This window comes from Balaenoptera musculus, chromosome 12, assembly GCF_009873245.2.
Source record: "Balaenoptera musculus isolate JJ_BM4_2016_0621 chromosome 12, mBalMus1.pri.v3, whole genome shotgun sequence".
In the NCBI taxonomy this organism is placed as follows: domain Eukaryota; kingdom Metazoa; phylum Chordata; class Mammalia; order Artiodactyla; family Balaenopteridae; genus Balaenoptera; species Balaenoptera musculus.
The window spans coordinates 52,385,284-52,398,497 of NC_045796.1; the positions used below are offsets into that span (position 1 = coordinate 52,385,284).

The 13,214-nt window shown below is 39.1% G+C and overlaps 1 protein-coding gene and 1 pseudogene across 1 annotated transcript in view; one reads left to right on the plus strand and one right to left on the minus strand.

Moving 5' to 3' along the window:
• Nucleotides 1-13,214, plus strand: part of SEC63 (SEC63 homolog, protein translocation regulator) — a 77,819-nt gene that overhangs the window by 15,235 nt on the left and 49,370 nt on the right. The window lies entirely within an intron of this gene.
• Nucleotides 12,168-13,214, minus strand: LOC118905407 (annotated as a pseudogene).

A 13,214-nucleotide genomic window follows, 5' to 3' on the forward strand; every position in this document is an offset into this window, starting at 1 on the left:
TGCCGTGGCTAGGACTTCCAGAACTATGTTGAATAATAGTGGTGAGAGTGGACATCCTTGTCTCGTTCCTGATCTTAGAGGAAATGCTTTCAGTTTTTCACCATTGAGAATGATGTTTGCTGTGGGTTTGTCATATATGGCCTTTATTATGTTGAGGTAGGTTCCCTCTATGCCCACTTTCTGGAGAGTTTTTATCAGAAATGGGTGTTGAATTTTGTCAAAAGCTTTTTCTGCATCTATTGAGATGATCATATGGTTTTTATTCTTCAATTTGTTAATATGGTGTATCACATTGATTGATTTGCGTATATTGAAGAATCCTTGCATCCCTGGGATAAATCCCACTTGATCGTGGTGTATGATCCTTTTAATGTGTTGCTGGATTCTGTTTGCTAGTATTTTGTTGAGGATTTTTTGCATCTATATTCATCAGTGATATTGGTCTGTAATTTTCTTTTTTTGTAGTGTCTTTGTCTGGTTTTGGTATCAGGGTGATGGTGGCCTCATAGAATGAGTTTGGGAGTGTTCCTTCCTCTGCAATTTTTTGGAAGAGTTTGAGAAGGATGGGTGTTAGCTCTTCTCTAAATGTTTGATAGAATTCACCTGTGAAGCCATCTGGTCCTGGACTTTTGTTTGTTGGAAGATTTTTAATCACAGTTTCAATTTCATTACTTGTGATTGGTCTGTTCATATTTTCTGTTTCTTCCTGATTCAGTCTGGGAAGGTTATACCTTTCTAAGAATTTGTCCATTTCTTCCAGGTTGTCCATTTTATTGGCATAAAGTTGCTTGTAGTAGTCTCTTAGGATGCTTTGTATTTCTGCGGTGTCTGTTGTAACTTCTCCTTTTTCATTTCTGATTTTATTGATTTGAGTCCTCTCCCTCTTTTTCTTGATGAGTCTGGCTAATGGCTTATCAATTTTGTTTATCTTCTCAAAGAACCAACTTTTAGTTTTATTGATCTTTGCTATTGTTTTCTTTGTTTCTATTTCATTTATTTCTGCTCTGATCTTTATGATTTCTTTCCTTCTGCTAACTTTGGGTTTTGTTTGTTCTTCTTTCTCTAGTTTCTTTAGGTGTAAGGTTAGATTGTTTACTTGAGATTTTTCTTGTTTCTTTAGGTAGGCTTGTATAGCTATAAACTTCCCTCTTAGAACCGCTTTTGCTGCATCCCATAGGTTTTGGGTCGTCGTGTTTTCATTGTCATTTGTCTCTAGGTATTTTTTGATTTCCTCTTTGATTTCTTCAGTGATCTCTTGGTTATTTAGTAACGTATTGTTTAGCCTCCATGTGTTTGTCCTTTTTACGTTTTTTTCCCTGTAATTCATTTCTAATCTCATAGCGTTGTGGTCAGAAAAGATGCTTGATATGATTTCAATTTTCTTAAATTTACTGAGGCTTGATTTGTGACCCAAGATGTGATCTATCCTGGAGAATGTTCCGTGCGCACTTGAGAAGAACGTGTAATCTGCTGTTTTTGGATGGAATGTCCTATATATATCAATTAAATCTATCTGGTCTATTGTGTCATTTAAAGCTTCTGTTTCCTTATTTATTTTCATTTTGGATGATCTGTCCATTGGTGTAAGTGAGGTGTTAAAGTCCCCCACTATTATTGTGTTACTGTCGATTTCCTCTTTTATAGCTGTTAGCAGTTGCCTTATGTATTGAGGTGCTCCTATGTTGGGTGCATATATATTTATAATTGTTATATCTTCTTCTTGGATTGATCCCTGGATCATTATGTAGTGTCCTTCCTTGTCTCTTGTAACCTTCTTTATTTTAAAGTCTATTTTATCTGATATGAGTATAGCTACTCCAGCTTTCTTTTGATTTCCATTTGCATGGAATATCTTTTTCCATCCCCTCACTTTCAGTCTGTATGTGTCCCTAGGTCTAAAGTGGGTCTCTTGTAGACAGCATATATATGGGTCTTGTTTTTGTATCCATTCAGCCAGTCTATGTCTTTTGGTTGGGGCATTTAATCCATTCACGTTTAAGGTAATTATCGATATGTATGTTCCTATGACCATTTTCTTAATTGTTTTGGGTTTGTTTTTGTAGGTCCTTTTCTTCTCTTGTGTTTCCCACTTAGAGAAGTTCCTTTAGCATTTGTTGTAGAGCTGGTTTGGTGGTGCTGAATTCTCTTAGCTTTTGCTTGTCTGCAAAGCTTTTGATTTCTCCATCAAATCTAAATGAGATCCTTGCCGGGTAGAGTAATCTTGGTTGTAGGTTCTTCCCTTTCATCACTTTAAGTATATCATGCCACTCCCTTCTGGCTTGCAGAGTTTCTGCTGAGAAATCAGCTGTTAACCTTATGGGAGTTCCCTTGTATGTTATTTGTCGTTTTTCCCTTGCTGCTTTCAATAATTTTTCTTTGTCTTTAATTTTTGCCACTTTGATTACTATGTGTCTCGGCCTGTTTCTCCTTGGGTTTATTCTGTATGGGACTCTCTGCGCTTCCTGGACTTGGGTGGCTATTTCCTTTCCCATGTTAGGGAAGTTTTCAACTATAATCTCTTCAAATATTTTCTCTGGTCCTGTCTCTCTCTCTTCTCCTTCTGGGACCCCTATAATGCGAATGTTGTTGCGTTTAATGTTGTCCCAGAGGTCTCTTAGGCTGTCTTCATTTCTTTTCATTCTTTTTTCTTTAGTCTGTTCTGCAGCAGTGAATTCTACCATTCTGTCTTCCAGGTCACTTATCCGTTCTTCTGCCTCAGTTATTCTGCTATTGATTCCTTCTAGTGTAGTTTTCATTTCAGTTATTGTATTGGTGATCTCTGTTTGTTTGTTCTTTAATTCTTCTAGGTCTTTGTTAATCATTTCTTGCATCTTCTCAATCTTTGCCTCCATTCTTATTCCGAGGTCCTGGATCATCTTCACTATCATTATTCTGAATTCTTTTTCTGGAAGGTTGCCTATCTCCACTTCATTTAGTTGTTTTTCTGGGGTTTTTTCTTGTTCCTTCATCTGGTACATAGCCCTCTGCCTTTTCATCTTCTCTATCTTTCTGTAACTGTGGTTTTTGGTCCACAGGCTGCAGGATCGTAGTTTTTCTTGCTTCTGTTGTCTGCCCTCTGGTGGTTGAGGCTATCTAAGAGGCTTGATGGGAGGCTCTGGTGGTGGGTAGAGCTGACTGTTGCTGTGGCGGTCAGAGCTCAGTAAAACCTTAATCCACTTGACTGTTGATGGGTGGGGCTGGGTTCCCTCCCTGTTGCTGTGGCGGTCAGAGCTCAGTAAAACCTTAATCCACTTGACTGTTGATGGGTGGGGCTGGGTTCCCTCCCTGTTGGTTGTTTTGCCTGAGGCAACCCAACACTGGAGCCTACCGGTGCTCTTTGGTGGGGTTAATGGCAGACTCTGGGAGGGCTCACGCCAAGGAGAACTTCCCAGAGCCTCTGCTGCCAGTGTCCTTATCCCCACGGTGAAACAGAGCCACTACTCGCCTCTGCAGGAGACCCCCCAACACCAGCAGGTAGGTCTGGTTCAGTCTCCCCCAGGGTCACTGCTCCTTCCCCTGGGTCCCGATGCACACATTACTTTGTGTGTGCCCTCCAAGAGTGGGGTCTCTGTTTCCCCCAGTCCTGTCAAAGTCCTGCAATCAATTCCCACTAGGCTTCAAAGTCTGATTCTCTAGGAATTCCTCCTCCCGTTGCCGGACCCCCAGGTTGGGAAGCCTGACGTGGGGCTCAGAACCTTCACTCCAGTGGGTGGAATTCTGTGGTATAAGTGTTCGCCAGTCTGTGAGTCACCCACCCAGCAGTTATGGGATTTGATTTTACTCTGATTGCGCCCCTCCTACCGTCTCACTGTGGCTTCTCCTCTGTCCTTGGACGCGGGGTATCCTCCTTGGTGAAGTCCAGGGTCTTCCTGTCAATGATTGTCCAGCAGCCAGTGGTGATTCTGGTGCTCTCGCAAGAGGGAGTGAGAGCACGTCCTTCTACTCCGCCATCTTGGTTAATCTCCTCTAGTTCAGTTTAAGAAATGTAACTTGAGGGACTTCCTTGGTGGTCCAGTGGTAAAGAATCTCCCCTGCAATGCAGGGGACGCGGGTTTGCGATCCCTGGTCGGGGAGCTAAGATCCCACATGCTGCGGGGCAACTAAGCCTGCGCACCACAACTACTGAGCCCGTGCACCTCAACTAGAGAGCCTGCGTGCTGCAAACTATATAGCCCACGAGCTGTGGAGCCTGTGCCACAACTAGAGAAGAGAAAACCTGCACGCCACAACTAGAGAGAAGCCCATGTGCCGAAGCAAAAGATCCTGCATGCTGCAATGAAGATCCTGCATGCTGCAACTAAGACCCGATGCAGCCAAAATAAATAAATAAATAAAATCTGTTAAAAAAAAAAAAAAAGAAATGTAGCTTGAAATGAATCGTTCCTGCAGTTGAGACTCCCCTTCTTTCCTTAGTATTATCTTCTGGCTTAGAGACAAATGGCTCACAAAAACCCCTGTGTCCTACAGATATGAAGGATGGTTTGCTTTTCTTTTGGATCTTGACACTTCTATAGCAAATTGAGCTAAAACAAACAAAAGAGAACTGGTTTGCCATCCCCTCCCCCTCAAATTTATGTACTGCATTGCCTTGTCCCACACTCTTTAATACTGAAGTCCTTGTGGCAGTTTTATTTGTAGTACTTTTTTAAAAATAAATTTTAATTGTTTTTTTCATTTGTTTGTTTGTTTGTTTGTTTGTTTTGGGCCACGCTGCACGGCTTTCGGGATCTTAGTTCCTCCACCAGGGATTGAACCCGGGCCATGGCAGTGAAAGCACCGAGTCCTAACCACTGGACCGCCAGGGAATCCCTGGTCTGTAAACTTATGTTTCAGAAGTTTAGAGGTGTCACCTAATCAGTTGTTTTTAGCTACTTCTTGTTCTTAAATATTTTGACTTGAATTTCTTCATATTACATTTTCTGCTTCGGAGATATAGTCCAGTCTGGTTAAGTTAATGAGAATAGGGATATAATATATTTTAGCTGCTTTTGAGAATTGTCAAGGCAATCTAACTATTCTCTGATTAGGAAAGACAGTTAAAGTGATTATGTGCACAGACCTATGAATTTAAACCTGGGCACAAGTCTCATCTGTATTCTTTAGTGGTTATTTGCAATTCCTTTGGTACCGTCTGTAACTTTGGGCAAGTTACTTAACCTCACTGAGCCTCAGGTTTTTTTGTTTTGTTTTGAAGTATAATCATCCATCCATACATACGTACCCCCAGGGTGGTTGGGGGGTCTAAATGAGGTAATTAAAACATTCAACAAATATTTATTAAGCACCTACTATTTGCCAGGCATTATGTTAGGCAATGGAATATGGGAGTGAACAATATAGACAGGATCCCTGCTCTCTTGAAGCTTACATCTTAGTGTGGGGGAGACGATTGACATCTAAACAAACAAACAGGCAAAAGCAGATAGTGATAAATACTGTGTAGAGAAGTAGAATATTCAGAGAAAATCTTCCTGAGAAAGTTTCTTCAAGCTGAGTGACAAAAGGGAGCCAGCCATTCAAAGATCTGAATTGAGTGGAAAAGCCTGTTTCAGGCTGGGGAAACTGTGTACAAAGTCTTCAAGGGAAGAAAGAGTTGGACATATTCCAGGAACAAAGAAGACCAAAGTGGCAAGAGTGTGGCAGGTGAGGAGAAGAATCTGGGATAAAGTCAGAGAGGGAGCTGGGGTGCTGAAAATGTCTGTAAGCCTGGTACGAAGCTTGGATTTTATTTTAGGTGCAGTTGGAAGCTATTGAAAGTTTGCAGAGAAGTTGACAAGGTCTCCTATTTCTTAATGAGGTGAAAAAAGTTTTTTGGCCAGCTTGGATATATATCCTTTTAAGGATGAAGTCGTATCTACTTAAAATATTTAAAAATCATATACTATAAAATATAGTACTTAAAAATACAGTTTTATCCCCTTACATTTCAGGAAACAATTATTTTCAAACTTCTCATGTATTCAACCTCAGTGTCTTTGTGATCACCAGAGCTATTTTATGAGTCATTTAACAATTTTTCAGAATGTATATGTTTCATCTGCGTTTGTGATATAGCACTTTTGGGCTCTGAATATGATACCATCACTGGAAATTTTATTCCAAGCGACAAGTGCAGCATTATATAACATTAGGTGTTTGATCATCCTGTAAGTATATATTTTTAATCTCCATAATATGTAGCCACTTGCTAAATTTTTCAAGTGGTCTTTACAAAGGTTGCTTACAATGACAGCTTAACACTTGTAATTGTGAGATATACCCCCAGGGATAATTATGGAATATCTAAATATTTTTGCCTTCAGATGACCTCTAAGTGTGCTAAACTACTATTAATTGAGATTGTTGTGGGCTTTCTTCCTCCAGCTTTTTTTTGTTGTCTGGCTTTTTTCTTCTTTTAAAATAATGAAGCTCCCCAACCTCCCCCTCCCTCAAGGTGTTCATAAGTACTCAAATATATAGTGATTCTCTTTGCCTGAAGGATACTTGTAGGGGAATGGAAAAAGAGAATTGTTGCCTTATCACCTCTGTTTATTCTCCCAACCTTTCCTTTCTTCTCCCTGTGTCCCTGATCTTCAGGCCATATCATTCAGCTGCTTTCCATGACCCCTCTATAGCCATGTGTTTTGGTGTGTGTGTGTTTAATATTGTCTCCAGCGGGGAGGTGCTCTTGGCATCTAGTGGGTAGAGACCATAAAGCTGCCAAACATACTCTAATACACAAGGCAGCTCCCCACAACTGTTACCTAGTCCAAAATGTCCATAGTGCTGAGGCTGAAAAACCGTGCTCTATAGTACTCATTTCAGTACTCTAAAGGGAAAATAAAATTGAGGTGGGTAAGCATATGGTATAGTTGTATGCTGCTGTCCAGTCAAGCACCAGCTGAATCTGTTTGAACCACTTGGTTTGTATTGGTTTGCACTTATGTTGCACTTATATAATCCTTAGGCATTCCTGAGGATTATGAACTTTGGTGGTGGTGGGGTGGTTCCACTCTGATCCAAACATTTTCAGTTGCTTTCTGGGTTTCCTTCTCTGTTGCCAGGGTATGCATAGGGGGTAGGTGGCAACTGAACCCAAGTTTCTGAAATCCTTCCAATTTAGGTAATCTGTGATTGTGTGCACTGGGTGGTAGTGATGGTGAGTAGTGTTTAGTCAAGTGTCTTATCTATCCCAAATCCAAACAGTTCTGACCTGGCCTTGAGAATGACACACTATGGCTAACTATTCAGATTCAGGTTAAGAGCATAACAGAAGCTTTAGTTTCTTTTAGTCTGTTTTGAGATTAGGGTGACTAGGTAAGCTATAGTTTTGGTGGTCTGGAGCACTGAATTCCCAGTTTTTCATTTCCAAATTATCATTTTCATGCCTTTTCTATTTTGAAGTATTCTGGGAACCAAACTGCACTATTATAGTGAAATGTGTTTTCCTGTTTTTTTTAAGTAAAAGAACAAAATTGTCCCAACAACGAGTGAGCCAGTGTCATCACATTGAGGTAATATATTCTCAGCTAGCTGCAGAGAGACTTTGGGTAGCTAGAAAACTGATGTATAATGTCTTCTAGACTTTTTGGAATATTAAATATAACCTTTTGATTCTTGGTACTACTTTCTTGGACCCCTTAGGGATTTAGGAATAGTTTTTAGGAGTCACTGAATTTTGGAAAGAAGTGTGGTACATTTTTTTCTTTTAAGTAAATTATGTTATCTATATCACTTAGCTTTATTAATTTTAGTAATCTATATTGCAAGGTATATTCTAAAATTTATTTCTCAGTGATTTTTATTTATTTATTTATTTTTGGCTGTGCTGGGTCTTCGGTTCGTGCGAGGGCTTTCTCTAGTTGCGGCAAGTGGGGGCCACTCTTCATCGCGGTGCGGGGACCGCTCTTCATCGCCGTGCGGGGACCGCTCTTCATCGCCGTGCACGGGCCTTTCACTATCGCGGCCCCTCCCGTTGCGGGGCACAGGCTCCAGACGCGCAGGCTCAGTAGTTGTGGCTCACGGGCCCAGCTGCTCCGTGGCATGTGGGATCTTCCCAGACCAGGGCTCGAACCCGTGTCCCCTGCATTAGCAGGCAGATTCTCAACCACTGCGCCACCAGGGAAGCCCTCAGTGATTTTTATAATCCTCAAAATATCAAAATATATATTGATATATTTATTTGAACTGAAAAATGAAGTCAGACTTTTTTTGGACCAAGTTTGATTTGCCTAATTGGTGTAACAGTGAGGACTGCCTTTGTCAGTTAGGTTATGGAGCATGTTTTTTCTATAAATTGAATAACTGAAGATAATCTGCAACTTCCAAGTTTTGAAAAAATATACTTAAAGTAAAAGATAAAGCTATTTTACCTAACATTGTGCCATATTGACAACAGTGTACTTTTTATTTTTAAAACTAAGTGTCAGTGTTTAGAATTTCAACTCTTTGAACATATGGGATATTTACAAGTTGCTTATAAGTGAAAGCGTAATGGATGTTTTACTCTTATTTTAGTAATTTATCAATTTGTAATATTTATGTTGCCTTGATAACACACACACACGTGCGTACACACACACATACGTATAAAAGTAGCAGCAGAAATTTTAACACATAAAAAACCTTATGGATGTGTTAAACTTCACTGTGGTAAAATTACTGATGTCCTTTGGTCACGCATGCCAAAGCATTTGGAGGTGAAGTGTCTTGATGTCTGCAACTTACTCTAAAAAAAGGGGAGAGGGAGGGAAAGAAGGAACTAGAGATAAAGCCAAGAGTTGCAGAATGTTAATAGTTGGTGGATTTAGGTGAAGGGTATTGTTCATTGTAATATTCTTTCACCTTTTCTGAAGGCTTGAAAATTTTCAATATAAAAATTTGGGAAAAATAGTCACAGGGAATAAAACAAATTAATTTGAAGAAGTATGTGTCAGTATTATAAGAAATGACTTACCAGGATAAAAATATATTACATTAGGATAAAATTATGTGGGGGAAGTAGAATGAAGAGCTTGTTCATAAATTTCTGTAAATGGATGATGGTGGCTATGAAATTGCTATTATGATTTTTAGATTTCATTGGTACATTTAAAAGCAGTGAAACTATTTTATTTTAAAATATCAACTTATGTCAGAAACAACATCTTTTGCAACTCTTCAAACTTACGATGAAAATTTTAGATGCCAAATTAGAACTCTACAAGAGGGTACATGATTTTTAAAAATTCTTTTGTGGTAAGCAGGCACACAGGTTTGAAGACCGGATCTGACTAACATTCTTTCAGCTCTTCAGGTTCTAGGAATATGGTGCTAAGGGTTCACTCAGTTATACTACAGACTGACAGATCATTCTGCATGACAGGTGGATATGACTGTTTTAGCAAAGGCACCGTATAGCTTATGAAGCATAACCATAATAACCTGCCCCCAAGCCTGGACTGCTCCCGTGGACATATAAACTTCATGATTGCTGAGAGCAATCATCATATGTTGCTATTTTTTTTTTAAATCACAGAATTGTTTTATGACCTTGTAATTTCCCTTTTCTATAAATGTGAATAATTTCTTTAAAAACTATATTATAAGTTAATGATATTACTTAGGTAATTTTTGCTAGCCATGAAACTAGTAATTCTATAAACCAGAAGTTGATAAATGAATTTCTTTTTATTCTAAGTGTCTTTAAAAAACTCTCAAAGTACTTTACTTTTTTCTTCTTTTCCATTATGGTTTATTACAGGATATTACATATAGTGCCCTGTGCTACACAATAGGACCTTGTTGTTTTTTCTATATATAATGGTTTGCATCTGCTAGTCCCAAACTCCCAATCCATCCCTCCTTGTGGAAGGACTTTACTTTTGATAGTTACTTTGACTTGAGGTCATTAGTATAGAATTTTGGAATGTGTACTATGAATATTGGGTGGTGCTGGATGTCACTGTGTTACTGTGTAAACTATACCCCATAGTACTTACTGATTATTTAAATATTCTACTAAAAGGTTAAGATGTAAATTTTGGATTGGAAGAGTGAGGCATACAAGGTGCATGTACACATTGTGCAAGACTTTGGGGGCTGAAAACCATGTGTACTTTCTCTTGGACAGAAACATTGGGAGAATATCATTCCTTTGAATAGATCAAGCCATCTGGTTAATAAAGAGACTTCAGCATGTTCTTATAACATGTTTCCTTGGTTTCATACTTAAAATGGGAGACTGTGGAGGCTTAATTTAATGAGATCCAGATTAAAAAATCACCAGTGGTGTTTTCAAAAGTGTCCATAATTTAACTGTGAAAATCAGAAAATTAACATTACTACCATTTCATTTTCAGACCTATTCAAGTTTTGTCACTTGTCTCAATGATGTCCTTTATAGCAGATGATCCATTTCAGAATCACACATCACATTTAGTTGACATGTTTCTTTAGTCTCCTTCAGTCTGGAACAGTTCTTTAGTTTTTCCTTGACTTTAAAGATCATAGGCCAGGGCTTCCCTGGTGGCGCAGTGGTTGAGAATCTGCCTGCTAATGCAGGGGACACGGGTTCGAGCCCTGGTCTGGGAAGATCCCACATGCCGTGGAGCAGCTGGGCCCGTGAGCCACAACTGCTGAGCCTGCGCGTCTGGAGCCTGTGCCCTGCAACGGGAGGGGCCGTGATAGTGAGAGGCCCGCGCATCGCGATGAAGAGTGGCCCCCGCACCACGATGAAGAGTGGCCCCCGCTTGCCGCAACTAGACAAAGCCCTCGCACGAAACGAAGACCCAACACAGCTAAAATAAATAAATTAATTAATAAATAAATAGAGTAGCTATTAATTAAAAAAAAAAAAAGATCATAGGCCAATTATTTTGTAGAATGGACCTGAATTTTGGTTGTCTGGTATTTTCTCATTATTAGATTCAGGTTATGTATCTTAGAGAAGAATTTCACAAAACTGATTCTGTGTTCTTCTCATTGCATTCTGTTAGATGGTATATGATTGCATTTTGTCTCATTGCTGGTGATGTTCACTGATCACCTGGAAAGATGGTGTCCACCAGATTTTTTGTATTAGTTTCCTATCATTGCTGTAACAAACCACAACCTTAGTGGCTTAATATTACACAAATTTATAGTTTTGGAGGCCAGACTTCCAAGGGCGGTTTTACTGGGCTAGTGATTGTGTTGGCAGGGCAGGTTCTTTCTGCAGGGTTTAGAATAGAATCCTTGCCTTTTCCAGCTTCTGGAGACAGCCTGTATTCTTTGGTTTGTGGCCTCTCCTTCCATCTTCAAAGAACATCGCTCCAACCTCTGCTCGCATTGTTACATCATCTTCTCTTTGACCCTCCTGCTTCCTTATAAGGACCCCTGTGATTATATTGGGACCACCCAGATAATATAGGATAATCTTCCCATCTCAAATCTTTAATTTAGTCACATCTGTGAAGTGCCTTTTGCCGTGTAAGATAATATATTCACTGGTTCTGGGTTTTAGGATGTGGTGGACATCTTGACAGGGGGCAATTATTCAGCCTATCACACTTCCCCACTGTAAAATCATTCTTTCCCTTTTGTAATATTTTGTGGGAAGATACTTGGATCTCTGGTTCCCGTTCGCGGAGAATGCTATTTAGAAATCAAGATCTGGGTACTAGGTGTGCTCACTGCTATTGAGATGTCATTGTTCCTAGGCTCACTTAATAGAGTTAGGGAATGTGTATGTATGTGTATAGATCTACATCTATATTTCTATATTAAAAGATATTAATTAGTTCTTACTGATATCTTCAGTTCCACTCTAATACCACAGAGTTCATTCATGTTTTCTAATTTTTCACATATGTAACTCCCTTCTCTGACGGTGAAAAACTGACTGCAGTTATCCTTAATATATTAACTTACTTGATAATTCTCCCTGCATATCCGCCGTCTCCTTTTCTGCCACCACCCCTCCCCCTATATGGATCCCTCTTCACCACACCTGTTTCTGATACCTCCTGCCACATAGCTCTCTCATGTGGATTCTTTCCTGGAAGCATGGTGATAACAAGGTTGGTGGACTTCTTATATGGCAGCTTTGGAACATTCTATTATATGCAAAGTTCTTTTACTTACCTGAGATCTCATTTAAGGACTTTGGTTTTGTAGTTTTTTAATATTGTGAAAAAATTTTTATTTAGTATTAAGCGGCTGGACTCAGTTTAGATGATCTCAGTTTTGTTGGCAACATCCAAAGCATTATAGTCAGTAGCCAGTTGAACATATACCTTCTTATCTCCATCAGCCCTGATCAGGGTGTTGACCTTGGCCATGTCAATGTTGTAGAGTTGCTTCATAGACCGTTTGATCTGGTGCTTGTTGGCTTTGACATTCATAATGAACCCAAGTGTATTGCTGTCTTCTGTCTTCTTCATGACCAACTCCCTGCTCAAGGGGAACTTGATGATGACATAGTGCTTAAGCTTGTCGCTCTTCCAAGGATAAACGGGCTGCCTTCGGGGTGTCTTGGGCCACCCAGAAAGTGGGTAACATGCAATCTTCTTTTTTTGTGTGTGGATATGGATGCTTTTTAGCACTGCCTTCTTGGCCTTCCAAGCTTATGTTTTTGGCTTTGGCTTTGGAGTGGCATGGGCTCCTTTCTTTGCTTTCTATATGCCATCTTCATGAAAAGGTAGATTTTTATTTTAAAACTTACCTAAAATTTTTTTAAACTTGGGATAGTTATTCAAACCAAGTGATTGTGGTGAGCTTAGTAAAACAGTATATGATATGTTGGCTTTGGTTTAATTCCTTTTTAATTGAATTACAGATTTTTCCTGGGGACTAAAATAATACCTTTTGTTATAACTCTTATATAAACCTATTTTAACTTCTTATGGGTTTGGATGACTTTTCTCATTTAACGTAATTATTTTCATATTTGAAGACTGTCATTTCTGCTTGGCTTCCCTAATAAAGTGCACGTTCCAACTATTTTGCACTTTTTGTTACTTTTATAGCAGAAGGGAAAGGAGGAGAGAACTTCTCAGAAATTACTGATTATATAACTAAATATTTTGGGTTCAAGTCAGTTTTTAATTTTTTCAGTTAGAAGTTAAGTCTCACATGAAAAATGATTACCTGGTAGTTGAATAAAATTTTCCAGATAGATCATTTGTTCTAAGTGGTAGAAAATTTAGCCTATCTTGTGAATTTTTCTTAAAAGTTTAAGTGGAGAGTACTTTGATGTTCCAATATAATATTAGCAT